This window comes from Pongo pygmaeus, chromosome 3, assembly GCF_028885625.2.
Source record: "Pongo pygmaeus isolate AG05252 chromosome 3, NHGRI_mPonPyg2-v2.0_pri, whole genome shotgun sequence".
Taxonomy (NCBI): domain Eukaryota; kingdom Metazoa; phylum Chordata; class Mammalia; order Primates; family Hominidae; genus Pongo; species Pongo pygmaeus.
In genome coordinates this window covers 154,014,097-154,028,218 of record NC_072376.2, presented here as the reverse complement: position 1 = coordinate 154,028,218, position 14,122 = coordinate 154,014,097, and the positions used below count along the sequence as shown (strand labels likewise).

The 14,122-nt window shown below is 37.1% G+C and overlaps 1 protein-coding gene across 4 annotated transcripts in view; it reads left to right on the top strand.

The window, feature by feature from the left end:
• Window positions 1–14,122, top strand: part of RNF150 (ring finger protein 150) — a 263,839-nt gene that overhangs the window by 116,413 nt on the left and 133,304 nt on the right. The gene's annotated exons all lie outside the window — the stretch shown is intronic.

The window sequence follows — 14,122 nt, the reverse complement described above, 5'->3', positions numbered from 1 at the left end:
ACACATGCACACGTATGTTTATTGCGGCACTATTCACAGTAGCAAAGACTTGGAACCAACCCAAATGTCTAACAACGATAGACTGGATTAAGAAAATGTGGCACATACACACCATGGAATACTCTGCAGCCATAAAAAATGAAGAGTTCATGTCCTTTGGAGGGACATGGATGAAACTGGAAACCATCATTCTCAGCAAACTATCGCAAGGACAAAAAACCAAACACCACATGTTCTCACTCATAGGTGGGAATTGAACAATGAGAACACATAGACACAGGAAGGGGAACACCACACTCTGGGGACTGTTGTGGGGTGGGGGGAGGGGGGAGGGATAGCATTAGGAGATATACCTAATGCTAAATGACGAGTTAATGGGTGCAGCACACCAACATGGCACATGTATACATATGTAACAAACCTGCACATTGTGCACATGTACCCTAAAACTTAAAGTATAATAAGAATAAAATAAAATAAAAAATATTACTTCCCTTTCTTACACCTGCTCTCTCCGGGCAGCAAATTGGCAATTGAAGGTGGGAATAGGGAGCACAAGATTCAGTAGGGGATGACTTTTTTTTTTTTTTTTTTTTGAGACAGAGTCTTACTCTGTCACCAGGCCGGAGTGCAGTGGCACAATTTTAGCTCACTGCATCCTCCGCCTCCCGGGTTCAAGCGATTCTCCTGCCTCAGCTTCCTGAGTAGCTGTCACTACAGGCGTGTGCCACCACTCCCGGCTAATTTTTGTATTTTTAGTAGAGAGGGGGTTTCACCATGTTGGCCAGGATGGTTTCAATCTCTTGACCTCGTGATCCGCCTGCCTCGGCCTCCCAAAGTGTGCCAAAATCCCTCCCAAAGGGATTACAGGCCTGAGCCACCACGTCCAGTCTATAATGATATTTAATATATATGTATGTGTTTATGTATTCTCCATTTTTCATGTGAATTTTTACATTTTGCTGAGTTGATAAACACACATACATACACACCATATTGTAATAGTACAAAGTGGGGGAAGCCCATTTATTTATCCAGTCCTAACCAGAGTTACATGTAGGGACAAGGAAATTGAATTCTTGCAACTTCACAGCCAGCTTCTTATTGTGACCCAGCCCGGTCAGGAACAGCAGCCTCCACCTCCGCTTGCCCAGGATGGGCAGGAATCTGTCTGTGTTTGCAGGCTGCTTTCCAGCAGTTCTCCAAGAGAAGCAGCTGCCTTGGGGGCTTTCATAAGCTCTTTGTAGGGCCCTGTGTTATGATGTGAATTGTGGCTTTTTGAAAGAAAAGATTCTTTATTTCACAATAATTTCAATATGATTGGCAGTGATTAGTGAAAAAGTAATTTCTAAAAAGAGTAGCTGTAATCAGAAAAGAATGAGGTTAACCAGAATGCAGCTATAAACTTAGAATATGAAGTCTTAGAGCTCAATTTAATATCAAGAGTGTTCTTTGTTCTTCAGCATTACCCAGTACATCCCTTGATAAGCTCCCAAAATACTTTTCACTCTAAGGAGATTTTTGTGCATGTGAATCTGAAGTTTGGTTTTATATATCGTAAATACAGAATTTTATAATCACTGAGTGAATGAAAGTCACTTATATTCTAATTTATGACTATTAATCTACTTTTTGTGATGACTTAGAAATTTGGGTTGAATGCAGTGGAGAGGAATAAAGGGGAAAGGAGAAGATAATGAATTTATTGAATGTCTTGGTACTGTGCCAAGTTTTTTTACATAAATGATTTCATTTAATCTTTACAAACTTAGAAGCTTTGGGGTGTTACCCAAGTCCATCTCACACAATGATAAAATGACACCTAAACTGGAAATCAAATATACTTGACCTTAATGTTTATTTTTGAGTTTTTTAGACATGTTGTCTGGACAGGAGCTATATAGGGTGGTATATTATACCTTTTGTTTTTCTCAAAATAAGTAAGTAAATAAATCTGATATTCTGACAGCTGTGTTTCTAAGGTAAAGTTAGAACTATTGAGGAGAAGAATCTCAAGTGAGGGGTAGACATTCAACTCAATTGTTAGGGAAGGGAGTTTCAGGTGAAGCTTCGTCAATGACCACTCATCCTCCAGTTGACCATAGTGGCCCGTTATGGCATAATTTTAATGAAAATCCACAGGGTTTTTTTACTTTTGAATTAGTCTGAATGAGATAAAAATGGCAACAAGAATACGGCTTTCAGAATTATGGCGGGTAAAAAAGTAAAATTGCTTACTTTCCAGTAATTGTTTATATATCAGTATTATAGCCAATACTTTAAGTTTTTTCATTGTTGAGAAGAGAGTAATACCAAAATTTTGTTTAATAATATCATTAAATAGGAATGCCAATGGGTCATATAAATCAGCACTTTTAAATACAATTCCTCGAGATAAAAGTATTCCATTGTTATACGTATTATAAGAAAAGTAGTATCAGTACTACTCTTAGACTCAGGCAAGAGGGAGCCTGCGCTTTGGAAAACCTTGTTCTGGTCTTCTTCAAGCTACACCTATTTCTATGAGACAAGACAGGAGCCCATGCAGAACCCGCAGACTTCTTTCCCTCAGGACCCCAAACTTCCCAATGTCAGGGCCCAGGCAGCCTCCTCCCTGGGTCCATCTTCTGGAGGGTGAGCCATACTGTCTCCGTGCACTCCTCTAAGCTCAAAGGGTGCTGTTAGTGGCGGGTGTGGATAGAACTTTGATGTATGGTCTGGGCTGTCCACACATGCTCATGCGGTCCCTCAAGATCAGGGTGGGAAAGAGAAGAGAAGCCCCATGCCATTACAAGCTGGCAGAACAACGAGGAGCCTGGCTACTAGGTCTTTATGAAGGGAAGAAGATAGAAAATATTTAGCAGTTTGTTACCTTAATGTATACCTGATAAATATAGAAACACATATGGTATGAGGCCCCCATTTGTACTGTTGCCTGGAGGCCTGCAAAGTGGATGGCCTGAGAGATACAGGCCCACTGCAAAATAAATAAAACCTTTGGCATAAGTTGGTCTTTAGTTTCAACCTGAGTAAATCAAAACTCTGAGATTAAAAGCCTGAGGCTTTCTAGCCACAAACTCAAAACTGAGCCCAACATATAAAAATCCAATTCTCCTGTGTTAAAAAATGTAAGGATCTTAATATCCCCTTAGGATATTAGGCAACTACAGCTTTTAAAATCATATTTGGAAAATCTCCATCTACTTCAAATTTTCATAATAAAGGCAGGTTTTACTGCTAATCACTTGTTCCAGTTAGCCCAAGTATTTTCATGCCAGTATTGAAGCCACTTTCCTCAATCTTAGTGCAATTGCTCATTGTCTTTCTATTGAATAACTAAGAAACTGTCTATTGAGTTTAAGCACTTAAGAGTAATTCAGATGACAAGCTTTTTGGAAAGCAAACACATCAAGTAAGATTTCTCACAGGCATCCAGCAGTCTCCCTCCCTGATTCAATTCAATAAATGCAGCCAACATCTATTGAGCCCTTAAGTGAAGAGCACTGGGCTCTAGAGGAACAGGCAGAGGAGCAGAGATACCTAATTTTGGGATGCCTGCAGTCCAGAGGGGTAGGCAAAGACCAACAGAATAACCCAAAATCAAAGTCAAATATAATAAGGATGAAAATGGAAGATTAACATTAAGTTGGTGGTAGGGAGAGAGGGAAAGAAACTAGATGTTTGTCAGAATTAATATTTTCATCCCCTTTATCTGGGAAAAAAATGACATGGAATAGGTGCAATTTGAATTAAGTAGACTTTGAATAAATAGGATGACAGTGGGTAGAAAATAATAATAACTAACATTTCTTGAGTCCTTACTAATTTCCAGTCATTGTTCTTACATGGGTTATCTTAGTCCTCCTAGCAAGTAACCTTATGAGATAGGTAAATATCATCCACCCTGTTATCCCAGTTTGCACATGAAAATAGTACACAAGATGGAGACAACACACACTAATCATTTTGTCCACATGAGACATAGGGAGGTTAAATAGTTTGCCTAGCATCACACGGACAGTAAGGTAGAGCTGGAATATGAGCATATGAATGGAAGCAGTCTGACTCTAGAGCTTGTGCTTTATTCTATGCATAAGAGAATATCTTATGCATAGAATGTCTTTCCTTCTCCAATGTTGCTGGACATGAATAACATGGTAGATTAGAGTGAAACCACTGGGTGAAGTATAAGCATATGTTAGTCTTAACAAGAATCATCAAATATTTTTTCAAAGTGATTAGATCAATTTGTTTCATAGCCATTCAAGAGAGTTCCAGTTGCTTCACGTTCTTGATAACATTTGACGTTATCTGCTATTTTCTTTTATAAATTCCAGCCACTTTTGGTGGGCATGTAGATACTGTATAGATTTCATTTATCTACTAATTAATTATGGTAATTCTTTCAAAATTGAAATGTTGACATAATAAAATCCCAATGAAAACCCAAGCACATCATGCATGTATAAATATGTGTATAAATTGATAATCTAATGTTAAATTTATGTAAAAATGCAAAGGGCTTAGGATATCCTGGATAATGCTGAAGAAGAAGAAGAAGAAGGAAGAAGAACTTACACCACCAGATATGAACACTTAAACTAAAGTCACAGTAATGAAGACAGTGTGATATTGGTGCAAGGGTAGACAGAGGGAACAACAACATGGCAAAGAATCCAGAATCAGAGCAGAACATACATGGTCACTTAATTTGTACTGTCTTCACTCCAATACAGAGGAGAAAGAATGGAATTTTAAATGAATTGTGCTAAGTCTGTTATATATTCATGTGGAACAAAAGGCTCTTTGAACCCTACCTCATGCTATATAAAAAACTAAGATTATAAAATCTAAATGTGAAAGCTAAAACAATCAACCTTTTAGAAGAAAGCGTAGGTGTATATTTTGTAACCTTAGGATAAACGAAGATTTCCTAAATAGGAAATAAAAAACACAAACCATGAAAAGATTAATAAATTGGACTTAATTAAATTGAAAATGTTCATTCAAAGACTCCATTAAGAGAGTGAAAAGACAACTACACATTAGGAGAAGAGATTGCAATACATATATCCAGTAAAAGACATATACAGATTAAAGAATGGATACAAATTAGTAAGAAAGCCAACCCAATATAGAATTAACAAATGACTTAGGCACTATATGAAAAATGATAAAAATTAGCAAAAAACATTTGAAATGATGCTAATAGAATTTTCAAGTATACATTGAAACTTACTTCTTTATGAACTAATCCAGAATCTGAGACTCCAAAGCAGATAGCTACAGAATATGTTTTTTTTTGTAGTAGGAGAGCCAACCTAATGGATAAGGATCTTCCAGCACATCTCCAATCCAGCCAGGATTGCTGAGCACTGCTGGATTTTGTATGGAGGACTAGACCTGCATCATCTCCCCATTCTTATTCACAGTCTTCATTGCCCAGGATGTCCACTTAACAGAGACTTCACTGGCTTCACTTTGGCAAATGGAAATGTACTTATACTCACAAAAATTTGGAGAACCCTTCATGCAGGGATGCCTACTGTTTGGTTGTAGGAATGGAGATAGTGGTTATGTATCTCTCTGGGATCAACCAGATGCACCTGTGGGACATTCGCTCCATGAAAACCTAGGAGAATGTAAAATGGGCAGACTATAATGAAGAGCAACTCATTTCTGTTAATCCTACTACATCAAGAAGTGGGAACTGTATCAACTTTTGAATCTGCCTTTGGTCAAATAAAACGTTTAGATTTTTACTTTGATGAAATATTTGGGAAATTTTACTTCAACATCAAATTTTATTTTCTAAAGTAAAATAATTTAAGTACATGAAGAATAAATCAGACTGCCTTTCAAGTGCCCAAGATTATTGGGACTCCCTAAGGTTGTCAAAATCAACTGAAACATAAAATATAATTATAGACCTGGCAGAAATTTTAAAGGTTATCTGCATAGTCCATTCACCCTGTGATAGAAAGAAGATGAGTTTCAGAAATACTTACTAATTAGGCCAAAGTTATCTATCTAACAGGGCATAATTAAGACAGAATTAGGTTTCCCATATCCTTGCCTGGTGACCTTTCACTTTCAAGGAGAAGTATTTTCAGAGATTCCTTACAGAAGACCCTCACCACCACTACATATGGATAAACTTGAATGTTCAATAAATCTCTATTATATTGAAATAAGGAAGAGAGCAGCCTGCCTTCAAGTTCTTTCTGTATTTCTGGTGTGTGGATATGAATCTTTTAAACTCTAAAAAGAAGAGGTGGGGATTTATTAGTGTCTCAATTCCTTTCTAACCTTTGGAAATCAATATTTTACATTGAAAACCAAAAAGTAATACAATGCAAAGACTGAAAATTTTGAAATGCCTTTTAGGAGCTAGCCTAGTACAGATAACTTTTTTTCTCATTAGGGATTAACTTTTCCAGACGTGTAGTTTTCTTACAGATATCTATATTGTAGCCCAACACTATTTTATCAATTCAATATAAATGCAACTATATATACATTTTGCTTTGAAGGAGGAAATATCTAAATTTGTTTTTTTCACCATGTTTGATACTCTCAAATACAATTCTGAAATTTGTAAATATATGGATTTAAGAGAACTGCAAGTAGATAAAAAGAGATCTGTTAATATCCAAAACAGTTCTTAATATTTAGGAAGAACATGCCATTTAAGTAGACTGTTAGGTATGAATGAACGTCACAGCTGGAAATTCAGAGGCCCTTCTTTATCAGTGCACCTCCTTGTCCCTTTGAAATAGATAAGGATTTTGGCAGTGCCACAACTTCAGATTTCCTAATGTCAAACAAAACAAGCATCTATTGCTTAATCAGCCCTGTTCAACTGTGTCTTACTGAGAGGATTAAATTTAAAGGAACTTGACATTTGTCTATGGCATTAGCTGTATTCCCTTCCATTGTTCCTTGTTGCCAGATGTCACTTTCCCAGGGATCTTGTTGATCAATTCTTACTGCTGTCACACAGAAGGAAGAGTTCAATTAGTTTGTAGGAGATTACAAAACTGACAGCTAAAGTGGTCAAAGACAAAAGAAAAATGCACAAGAAATGGAGAAATGTGTGTGTGTGTGTGTATATATATAGATGTGTGTATATATGTATATATGTGTGCATATATGTGTATATATGTATATATGTATATGTGTTTGTGTATATATGTGTGTGTATATATATATAATTTCCTTCCTACTCTTCATTCTAGCTTTTAAAAATAGAAATTCAAATTATAGCACATTCCAAGATTAAAGTGGTATTAGAAAAAAATAGTTCCATTCTTTCAAAATATTTCATATCTAACTAAAGTAAAACGTGTTCCTCTGTCATAGTACATGATATACTCAAATTGCAAATGGGCTGTATTCCAAAACTCAATTTGTAAGATGGGTTGGTTAACACTCATTTTGTTGTAGCTACATTTCTCATAGGTTTTATCTGCAATTCAGGAAAAATATTCTAAGTACTTGCGCAGTGCATAGACCCTCATACCACCTTAAGGAAGCTTACTTATCCTACAATTCTAGTCCCTGAAAACAATGCTTTCTCTCTTAGCAGGCCTAATTGTAGCATTGGTCCTGCCTGGTTTTTCCTCCTGTCTCTTGGGTGTATCTTTTCTGACTCATCTGTAGGCTCCTTCTCCTCTGCTTAGCACTGAATATGGAATTCCTCAATACTTAATCTTAAGCTACCTTCTCTTTTCTCTTTATTCCATTTGCCTGTTCAACCTCATCCACATACATGCATCAAGTGATAGCTTCAAATTTACATCTCCCCTCCTGAACTTCTCTACAGAATCATCCACTCAGTATCTCTACTTGGATTTCTCAAAGTCACCCCAGACTTAGCATGTCCAAAATATATCTTCTACTCCAAATGTGGATTTCTTCTGTGCTCCCCAACTTGAAGAATGGCTTCTCTACCATCTGTCCCAGTGGGCAAATCAGAAATCATGGGGTCATACTTGACACCAACCCCTCCCTCATTCCTCCTCCCTCGTATCCTGTCTCCTGCCAAACCCTGTCAGTTTTACTTCCTAATCTCCCCACTTCTCCCCAACACTCTCTGAACATGCCATGCTGTTTCTTGGCATGGAGTCTTTGCCCATGCTGTTTGTTGAAACAAGAATCTCTTAATTGAACTTCTCTTTTTTTAATAAAAAAGGAAATAATCCATGGTAGTTACTGATTTGTCAATTCTTTCTGGCCTGGATGGAGACATGTAGAGAGTAGATATTTGTTAACTTCTGTTAACTTCCTAGTTGAAAGCAATTTCTAGTGACAACCAGGATTAATGGTTATATTATGATGGCACTAACCTTGAAGTCCATATGTCTCAAAGACAACTTCTTATAAAAATAACCTAGTGGGGATGATTTTTTAGTTACAAAATATGTAAAGGATTATTATAAGATATAGAATTGATGACACAAGGGTCATTGGTCAGAATCCTGTCTCCATACTCACCTGGATCTGTAGCCTCTTATGGGAGAGTTCTCACCAACAACTGCATTTCTAGAACATTTTCAGACATAATTCTGTTAGCAATGTCTAAATAAGATAATGTGGAAAATTATAGACTTCAGAGTTCGAGAGGTTATAATTTCCTGCCTCTTCATTTTTGTTCGGCTTCCCACCCCCCATCTCTGCTGAGAAATCTCCTACTCATTCTTCTGAGCTCAGCTTTAGTGTCAGTTTCTCTCCAGAGCCTTTCTTGACTCCTAACCCTACGTCAGGCTCCTTTGTAGAACATTGCCAAGGAATCTCATTCCTTTCCTTCTTGTTAGTTGTCTCAGTTTGTAATTGTACATTTATTGGTGGAGATTTTTTTTTTACTAACAGCTGTTCTTCCCGCTAAAGTTTAAGCCCCCATGAAAGTAGAGATCATGTTTTTTTGTTGTTGTTGTTGTTCGCCATTGTAGCCATAGAGCCTAGCATGGCACCGTGTAAATGCTCAATAGAAGTTCATTAAATGCTCTTGAATGAGTGAACTGAAACCAGCATAGAACCACTGTAGCAGGTATAATTTTTTTAGTAGACTGAATTCAGAATCTGACTTGGTTTCTGGTATACAACTTCCTAACCCCAATCCTTCCACTCACTTGAAGAATTGTCCTTCCTCTCTTGATGCGGGTGGGCTTCTCCTAACTGCAGGCCATTCTGAAATCTTAGCTGCTGGAACTATTCAGATGGTCTAAGTCAAAGACTCACTCAAGGAAGATGAGAATGAGGAAATCTGTAAGGAGAAGAGAATGTAAATAGAGTGCTGGGCAAAAATGGGGATAAAATGCTTAACTTCCATAGTCTGTAGTCCTCACCAGGATTCTCCTCTCTGGTAGAGAAAAAAATTCAGTTTTGCAGCTCTTCTCTTTCTCTCACATGATCAGCAGATGCATCTATGACCTTCCTCCCCTTCCCTTGGATTTCATGGATTGTGGGGAGAACAGAGTGTGTGCACGTGTGTGTGTGCACGTGTGTGTGTGTGTGTGTGTGTGTGTGTGTGTGTGTATGTGCTAGGGATTGGGTGAATGTTGAGAATTGGAATGTGGGAAATGTTACCAAAGTAGAGAAAGGCAGTGGGAAACGTAAGAGAGCAAGAAAGTAGAAGCCATTTATGTTCTTTCTCTTACTTTCTCATTCTTGATGCCATCAGTCCACTCGATGGACTTTGGCAAACAGTCTGAAGTTGCATGCAAGGGTTGTAGTTCAGTCCAATATCAGTATGTGTTGGGGTGGAGAGACACTGCCTAAGTTAGTCTCCTGTGTATCCTAAGAGTACATGTACTTTTCTACAATGTAAATTAATCCTGAAAGCAAAGCTAGCACCTATTGTAGTACTGTTATGTATCATGTATTTATTCCCTAAAAATATTCCCATGGCCCTTTCCTCTCAAAATTCAGTTCTTTATTCATTATTTTTATATCTCCTACTTGGCCCAATAAGTAATAAGTAGTTTTTTGTTGACTCAAGAAATATCTTTATCAGGCAGAAAGAGAAGCTGAGTCTGTAAATTAATTACAATCACTTTACAGTAGTGGTGGCAAACCTACCTCTTTGTTAATTCTTTCAGCAAATATATTTTAAGCATTTGCTATGTGTCGGACAGTGCTATAGGCACTAGCTGTACAGTGGTGAATACTTCAGGTAATGTTCTTTACTTTTGGAGTATAGAGAGCTCTCCTCGAAAAGCTTAAAAGTCACAGAACTCGAAAAGACCTTAGAGACAATTAAAGCTGACTTCATTATTGGGAAAACAATGGCTCAGTGAAGGAATGTGTGCTACCCAGGTTGGCAGAGCTGAAGCTAGAACAAGAACACAGGTCATTTTGCCCGGGCTTCCCCCTGCAGCTCGTCACTTCTGCACTATATCTGGCTTGGTTATAAGCTGCAGGCCCTGTTCAAATCATAGTCATAGTCATGTCTCTTGGTGCATGCAGCAGTCCTTCTTAAAAGGTTTAGCAATTTGTCAGTGGTATTAGGCCAAATGGTATTATTTTTAAGGCAAGACCAGAAAGGAGATGTATTCTGTTAGCTGCGAAGCATATTGAGCAACTCACAGGGGAAGCATTTCCATAAGACAGAAATAGTGAGTGTTTATATAACCACATCATTTTGACCTAAGCTCTTAATCGTTCAGTGTGGCAAAGCTTAAGATAGTGAGGAGAGGAAGAAGGTGGGGGAGGCAGATGGATTAAGGGTTGACATCATAGATCTGTTCTTAGAACGAGAGGCTGTTGATAGAACTCTGGTAGGAGCCAGATAACCTGTCCTGGTGTGAGCTTAATCAAGTACAATAAAGACTGTATAACATACTACTTTGCAAGTAAAAAAAAAAATCTAGGAAAACCCTGGTAAAAAGCATTTCTAATACTCAAAATTGTAACTCTTTAATTAATGCTGCTTTGACTATATAATAATCTGTAATGAAATTATTTGGTTTCTCTAAGCAGAGCTGAGATATTTTATTTCCCTAACCTAAATTGGGAACTCATACCATGAAATGATTTCAGGTGATATGTGGACCAATATTAGAAATATACATAGCTAGATATACATATATACATACACATTAATCACACCAAACCGATTACTCCACAAATGTTATTCACTAATATGAAAGTAAAAGTTAAAGTGAGTGAACTTAAAGAAAAAATATATGAGCTTTTCTTGTAAACTGCTTAAAATAATTTTTACTAATAAGCATATACAAGTTATTTAACAAAATCTGAATAGATTTAAATTGATATCATTTTTTTTGAACTATGCTTTTAAAACATCCTGATTTTTCAAGAGGCTTTCCAAATAAAAAGAGAATACTCTATAATATGTAATCTCTATTGCTCCTTTTCCATTTATTTCCTCCATTAAACATACTTACTCTTTGTGCTTACATCTAATACAAATAGCATGGTTTGTATTAGATGTAAGCACATGGTACAAACCATGCTATTTGTATTAGATGTAAGCACATGGTTTTGGATATGGTTTTAAACCACAGGCAGGAAAATATATTCTGTCAAGAGCAGAAAAAGAATTAATGAAAGCTTGTAAAAAGAAGACCCCCAAGACCACCTATCATTCAATTTGGTTTTATTTTTAATCCTTAAATTATTTTATCTTCTTTTATAATTAAAAACAGAAAACACAAGTCTTTATTCAGTAATGACTAAAGCTGAACAAACAGGAGAGAAAGGAGTAGAGAAGACAAATGAAGAGGGAGGGAGGGTACAAGAGTAGGGAAAATGGGGAAATGTAAGGAGATTGACAATGATGAAGAAGAGAGGTATACATAAAACAATATCCAGAGAAAAGAGGGAGAAAGAGAGGTTTTGATGGAATAACACACAATTCAATTTATTATGAGGTACTACATTTCCAGTTAGACATTTAAAGATGTATTTTTACAACAATAGGCATAAATGGGAAGATAATCTTTTGAAAGTTTTCCATAAACCTGATCAAGTACAGATATGGAAAATATCTGGGTTATATCTTAATGTGTTGAATCTGTGCATCTCCAACATCTATTCAACATTATTTGATTATAAGTAAAATTACGCTGATTTGTATAATTCTTTTTCTCTGTAGCAATTTTCAAAGACCGCAAATAAATTAGCTCTAAATGAGCCATTCTATTCAAAATTATTTTGACATAGGACTTATAAAACTCAGCTGAAAAGGTTTTATACTGTCATACTTATTTATATTTGGTACCATTTGTGATTCTAGCAAGTTGAAAAAACTTCCAAATGAGGATGCCTGTCAAGGAGTTAACATTTACGTGGCCTCCCTCCCAACAAAATCCACATTGAAATATGACATTTTAGGCAGCAACATTTTTGGCATGTGAGGAGACACATATATAACAAATCCCATTACCTCTGCTTTGACCTAAGTGTGTGCCAAGAACAAAGCCAAAAATTCTAAATCAATGTAGGCAGTTATATTCATCTTGAAGTTTATATCCTTCTCAACATTCCTTGATTTTGACATAAAATGTCATTGCATTTACTTTTAATATTCCAAAGGAGTTATTAGCCTATTACCAGCATGGCAATTGGGTGTTGCTCAAAACTGAATATATTTGTTGGTAAACTAGTATATCTTTGTATACCTACAGTATGTAATAACGACTCAGGGGGAAACCACTCTTCCATTCAGAGTTCTAGATTCCAAGATTAAAAACTTTACCGAGGAATTTTCCTTATACATACCAACCCAAGAAATCTAGAATATATTTATGAAATTTGTGCCTAGATATATTACCCTCTTGTTTTGAAATACTTCTGCATGTAAGATTTTGCTCTGCATTCAAAACTGTCTTCTCTACACTGATTCCTTGCCTGCTTTCCAAAACTGATTTTCAAGTCTGTTGCAGCTCCTGAACTGATAAAGCTCTTTCTTTAGCTTTGCTAGGAACAAATATGATGGAAATGTTTTCTTCTTCTTCTTCTTTTTTTTTTTTTTGAGACCAAGTCACACTCTGTTACCCAGGCTGGAGTGCAGTGGCGCGATCTCGGCTCACTACAACCTCTGCCTCCCAGATTCAAGAGATTCTCCTGCTTCAGCCTCCTGAATGGCTGGGATTACAGGTATATGCCACCACACCTGGCTAATTATTGTATTTTTAGTAGAGATGGGGTTTCACCATGATGGCCAGGCTGGTCTCAAACTCCTGACCTCAGGTCATCCACCTGCCTTGGCCTCCCAAAGTGCTGAGATTACAGATGTGAGCCACCACACCTGGCCTGGATATGTGTTCTTCTAAAGTTAAGTACAAGTTCAGTTATCTGAAATAGTCACCTGCAATTCTGGGTCATACTTTCTTTTGAAACCATGTGCCCCAACTTTTTGTAACAAACAGCGCTAACTTCATTGTCATTAAAGAAATTATTGCATGCCTAAACTGTAGGATATCTGTTCCTAGATGTTGCTACATCATGTAAACCCTTGATGATAAGACTTCAAACCTTTGACTGAAAAAGAAATGCATCAGTGCTTCAGCTAGGCTTCTGCATACGGCTATATGCACATCACATTATGATGTGATACTAAGGGTCAAAAACAAGAATATTCATAGGGCTTTCTCTTTCAAGTGCTGGATCTGCTCATCAGCAGAGTTGATTCCTTCTTTGGGATGAATGACACTGGAGAAATGCGTGTTTTAGTTTTTTGGCTTAACATCACCTCTCTCCCTTTAATAACAACAGGAGTTGTCATAGTTTTGTCTGCTTGTGAGATGGTATACCTCTTCACTGCTTTTTTGGAGTGCCAGGGTTTCTAAAATGTGGATTTTCAGAGTAATAAATTATCAGAGGAGACCATGTTCAACCTTCCCTACTTTGAGAATCTCAGCAAAACTCAGAGTGTGAGGAAGATTCTGTGTCAGCAGCAGCAGCGGCAGCAGCCTGCTTTGTGAGGCTTTGAGATCTAAAGTAGATTTAGTCTCACTGATTGGGAACTCCTAGGTTACAGGCTGCTGTTTTTCTTCCACAGATATGAAGCTGCACTATTTTTGGAAGCTAACTTGACTCTTGGTAGTGACATATTTTGCTGTTTGCATGTTATAGATCCTGGACCCAATGAGCTAGA